We start from the raw sequence: 6,000 nt of genomic DNA, 5'->3' as shown, positions 1-6,000 counted from the left end.
TACCCAAGCTGGTTTTTCCTGAGCCAGCCCAAGCTCTCAGAAGAACTGCACCCACCTGTGTAGTTAGTCACTGGCACTTTAGCTGTATACTGCTGTTCCACATTACACTCAAAGTTGTTCATGCCAAAGCATGACCAAGAACCCAAGAGCAAATACATCACTGTCTAAAATGCTGATACAGAACAAAATGATTTCATAATAACAGCTGCATAGTTTCTGGCACCTGCTAAAAAGTGCTATGGTTAGGCATGCTTACCAAAGTTTGTGACATGCATCTTAACATGCAATTTTATTTGATTATGTGTATATTTGTAACACTAGTGATTTTACTTATATTTTGAAAGTTTTAGGTCAATTTCTTTTAACAGCTGGTTTTATCAATAGGTTTAAGGTATATTTTATATAAACTGATTGGACATTTTGATGATTAAGCAGCATATAAATCCTATGAGCAGTTTGCATCTGCACAACAGGGTGAGCTCCCATTGCTCTGTCCCAGCTGCTGTCAACCCAGCAGTTTGAAAGCATGCCAGTGCAAGTAGATAGGTAGGTACCGCTGTGGCGGGAAGGTAAATGGCATTTCCTTGTGCTCTGGTTTCCGCCATGGTGTTCAGTTGCACCAGAAATGCTTTAGTCATGCTGGCCACATGACCCGGAAAGCTGTCTGTGGACAAACACCAGCTCCCTCGGCCTGAAGCAAGATGAGCACTGCACCCTGTAGTTGCCTTTGACTAGACTTAACCATCAGGGGGTCTTTTACCTTTACTGTACTTATTACCTATCAAAATAAAATAAATAAATAAATAAATAATAACACAGCATCAGTATCAAACATATCAGAATTGTTGGATAAAACTTATCTGTAAGAACAAAATGAAGTAGACTCTGTCCTTGGTGATAGCAGCAGGGCCCCTTTAAAGGGGTTGATGAAGGTGGCAGAAGCAGTCCTCAGGCTCAGGTGTTGGCTGGAAGAACAGGGAAGAGCATCTTCTGGCTTAGCTGATAAGTCTCAGGTAGCAACGCTCTCCCCTTGGGTGGAGGTAGTGCAATTGGTAACTCAATGAGCTCTTTTGAAGCACTGCAGAGGGAGGCAGGGCCAGTGATAGAAAGAAAACCTACTCCAGCCCATTAGGTAAGGCACAGGTAGCAAAACTTTCATCTCTGGTGGTGGTCTCTGCAATACTGATATGCTGTCAGACGTAGTATGTTTCTGGATATTCAGTATTGGGAATCACACATGGGCAGAGTGCTCTTGTGCTAAGGTTGTGCTAGTGGGCTTCCCATCAGCACCTGGTTAGCCACTGAGAGAACAGGATGCTGGGCTAGATGGGGCATTCTGATATTCTTATGTATACAAAGTGGGTGAACAGATTGCATGGAGAAATTCAGTAGGTAAGGAGCCCACCACTTACAGGGTCCACGTGATGGTGCACCTGACTTTCCACCCCCTCCTACTGTATTTCATTTTGCAGCCTTTTTACTCTCCTGGTCATGGAGCAGTGTAGCTCCCCTAGGTCAGGAATGGGCAAAATGTAGCCTGGGATCTACTGATAAATGTCTGGGTGATCTGCAGTAGAATGGCAAAGCTTTCTGATAGCCAACTGTTCAACAGCTGGATGTTGTTTATGCAGCATCCAGTAAAAAGGCACATTACAGTTCCGTCTTGTAACATCTAGCACAGGCATGTCCAAGAGGTAGATTGTGATCTACCAGTAGATCACTGGACATCTGCAGTAGATCACTGGTAGATCATTGGCTTCCCCCCAAAGAGGCTGAACAACTGTGGCCCCCCTAAAAAAAGCTCAACATTTTAACTCCTCCCTGAAAACTCAACAACTTTGACCTGAACCCTCCAAAAAGGGGTAGCTCACTGCTAGTTTTTAACTGTGAGTAGATCACAGTCTCTTGGGAGTGGGCAACCCCTGATCTAGCATAAGCACACAGTTCAACTAGTGACGATAGAAGAAAGCATCAGGGCAACACATACTGGTACTTAGGTAATTTCATTCATTTGGATAATTTTGCATTACAATACTAAGTAGCAGTTAGGTTCTGCCATCATATGTAGGATGCAAAATTCATTCCTCCAATAAATTATCCTCCCATATACCCCCCCCCAGCTTAACACAGCTGGTTTTGCTAACTGGGAGAAGTCTCCCCCTTAGCTTGGTCTTCTGCTAAATATTGCCCTATGCATTCCATAAGCTCACGCCTGGCCAAACTGTCCAGCTATACTCTTACGCTTTCATATGTCTCGGTGGCAGCAAAAGCCTAAAGCTAACAGAAAATTCTAGTCTGCTAGTCCAGCTCCCCCCCCCCCCTTGAAAGTGAGGCATCAGCTCTGTCTCCATTAGTTTATAACTGACACACCTATCTGCCAGGGATCTGTAATTATTTAACATGTCCATGCCAAATACTGACCATGTCCTTATTATCTTTTATAACTGTATTTCATGAGCACAAGTATTCACAAGATCTGTGGCACCATTCGCCCATCTTTCATCTGCCCTGTGATTGCTTCAGCTCTCTTGTCAGGAATGGATGAAATGTCTACACCCTGGCTGCAGGCAATGGGTTTTTGTTAACTGCTGAGAAATTTTGGAAAAAAAAACAGGAACCCACAACCTTTGATCTAGCACCTCGGGGAGAAAGTATAGTGGACAAAAAGTCACCTACTAGCCGGCAATTTGACTCAGGGTTTTTTGTTTTTGTTTTGCTTTTTAGAAAAACAAAACAAAAACAAAAACCAGTGTGTTGTGCTTAGGCATTTCCGCATTCAGTATCTATGCAAACTGTTTCACTTGGGTGTTATCTAGATGGTTCAGTTCTTGGACTGAAAAGTTTTTCTTAAAAGAAAAGCCAAGGAATTTGACTAGACTCCAGTAGCTTAAATACTATTGCTAATGTACAGCTCTTTTAGAGGTCACAGAGGCATGGGGGAGAGTCTATTCACACAAACTTGTTAGGTGGTGATTTCAACAACCACTTGGTGATTAGATACTATCAACAGTCAGCTGTCTACAAGGGTTTATGTGAATTTTCTCACTCGGTTTATCACAGGTGGGCCAATGACTTGGTTGCATGGCAGAGATTATGGGCGGTGCTTTGCTGAAGCTTCTGCAGCCATCACATGTCAATTGGCACAAACGTATAAGTTCTGTGAAAATATTTTATGCTATATGCACATATGCACAGACGCATACGTGCACCACTTGTCACAATGATCCTTTAAAACTGCAAAGATGATAAGAGCGTTCACATATGGCACCCTAGAAACTATTTGATATAGATATATTGTACATCAGCAGCATAGCGACTGTGAAAAATAGGTGTGGGGCTTGTTTGTACCTGTATGGGAAATTGTGGTAATACAATCCATTTTTTTTTTTCAGAACAATGCTCCATGGCAGAGCTTCTTATTTTCCCTGGGTATATTGTCTTTCTTTGCCTGAACTGCCATGTTTCACAGGGAAATCATGAAGGAACGCTGATGGGGGTGGGGGGGATACAGTGGTACCTCAGGTTACAGACGCTTCAGGTTCAGACACTACTAACCCAGAAATAACGCTTCAGGTTAAGAACTTTGCTTCCGGATAAGAGCAGAAATTGTGCTCTGGCAGCAGCAGCGGGAGGCCCCATTAGCTAAAGTGGTGCTTCAGGTTAAGAACAGTTTCAGGTTAAGAACGGACCTCCAGAATGAATTAAGTTCTTAACCCGAGGTACCATTGTACTGAGAAGTAGAAAATGGTAATATTCAAAAAATTAAAATAAAGGTGTGTTTGGTTTTTTTTTAAAAAAAATATCAGTATACTTTATCACTACAACTGGCAAAGCCATTCTGTACAAGTAGCAAAATTATACACTACAGATGTGGAAAGGGTGTACAGAAGGAAGACTCATTGTCTAATACAGTGTTTTTCAACCACTGTTCCGTGGCACACTAGTGTGCCGCGAGATGTTGCCTGGTGTGCCGTGGGAAAAATTGAAAAATTCAAGAGAATTACTTTATATATAGTCAATATAGGCACAGAGTTAAATTTTTTAACATTTTCTAATGGTGGTGTGCCTCGTGATTTTTTTCATGAAACAAGTGTGCCTTTGCCCAAAAAAGGTTGAAAAACACTGGTCTAATATACATATCTCAGTAGCAGCTGTACTTACATGCTTTTGGACAGGAATACTGACTCAACTATGGCTTTCAATTATAGTCAGGGTGAATCCTGGTCATTAGTGGAACAAACAGGTCAGTCCTGCACATGCCTAATCAGAAGTAAGACCCACTGAACTTCAATGGAGCTTTCCCCCAGATACATGTAGACAGCACAGCATTGCACCCTAATTCAGTTCAAAATTAGGGGCAGGAAATCTGTGGCCGTCCAGATGTTGTTGGGACACCAAGTCCCATTCTTCTTCTTCTTTGGTGATCACTCATAGCCAAGTAAGATTGTCTTCCACCAAACCCCATTACCCTCAGCCAACACTGTCAATGGTCAGGAACGAGGGGAGATGGTCCAACTACATCTGCAGAGTCACAGGTTCCCCATTCCTGGTCTAGATAAAACCTACTACCCAAACTGCATTCAAAAATATGCACATAAACTGGGATAGAACCCTTTGTTGTTTGTTATTAAAACCTTGAGCACACTGGGTGAGCTTTGTGGGCATTATATAGGGCACACAGAACAATGCAAGGAGCTGGTGCTTAAAAATAGAATAATAAAATGAGTTCAGCGCTGTTTGCCCTGAGGGCCTGACATGACCTGACTTGATGAAGTTCCTCACAGAGAATGGCTTTTATTTTTAGGGCACTCTATCTTGGGCCAGCAAAGACTCTGCTGATAGCGCAGCAGTGGGGATAGTTTGTCTTGACGGCTGGCACTTATGCCTGAAAAGAATGGAAGAGCATATTTAAACTGTCAGACCTTAATTGTTTCATTAGGCGATGGTACCTCCCTCAGAAAAGAAGCAAGCGAGCCGCTGAAAGAATGAGTGATGAACGGCAATTCTGAGAGGGCACAGAAGCACTGCGTGCCTTACCTCTCTCCCTCTCTCTTTGTTTCTTCCCAGTTCATCTCTGTCAGCAGGCAGAGGATTCAGGGTTGTTGAGCTGTTGGTGGCTTTAGCAAGGATACATCATAACAGCTATTAAAAAATTTATGTGCTTGGTTGCTGCAGATCTAGTCTATGTTAAATAGAAATGATCCACTACAAATTTCCTATAGCTCAACTGAGCCCAGAATTGAAAAGGCTATCGTGTACTCTCATCATAAGACATGAGAGGTCCCTGATTTTGCTGTCTGCATAACTAAGGTGGTCCCTTGTGAAATGTCTCAAATTGTTCTATGAATTTGGTTTTGAAAGTTGTCTGTTCTCATCTGCTGGTTAAATCTCTGCGTTAGAGAGTCACAGAAACACAGGAGCACAGTTTAGGCTCCAAAAGGTTTAGAACACAAGTGAGTCCTCCCCCCCAATTCATCCTCCAAAAAGTATTGCACACTTGACCTTGAAAGTTCAGCTCCTAGGTGGCATTTCCAAGAGCTGGCATTTGAAAGAAGAGTGTCTAAATTCAGCCCCAGCGATCGATTTATCAATACCTACACATTTACGAAGGAGTATGATTTCTTACTCTTTGGAACAGACCAACCAACCTTCTAAAGAACCTGCCTCCCTCTGGATGACAGCTCCTATCAGTTCCACCCAACATGGCCAATGGTCAGGCATGGTGACCAAAACATCTGGAGGACTTTAGATTGGGAAAGCTGCTCCAGAATCTCTATTCATTTTCATTTATGTTTGAAGTCATCATAATGAGAGAAATTGCACCACCAGACTCTCATGCTCAGCACCTTCCCTAGCAGCCATCCCACTCTAAACTATGTGCCCAATGATTGCAAGTTAAAGTATGGTTACCAGACGTCCCTGTTTCCTGGGGACAGTCCCTGGATTTACAAATCTGTCCCCAGACAAAATCCGTCCCCAGAATGTCCCCAGATTTCATAT

Source organism: Lacerta agilis, chromosome 11 (genome assembly GCF_009819535.1).
Source record: "Lacerta agilis isolate rLacAgi1 chromosome 11, rLacAgi1.pri, whole genome shotgun sequence".
Lineage (NCBI taxonomy): Eukaryota > Metazoa > Chordata > Lepidosauria > Squamata > Lacertidae > Lacerta > Lacerta agilis.
This window is presented reverse-complemented; position numbering follows the sequence as displayed.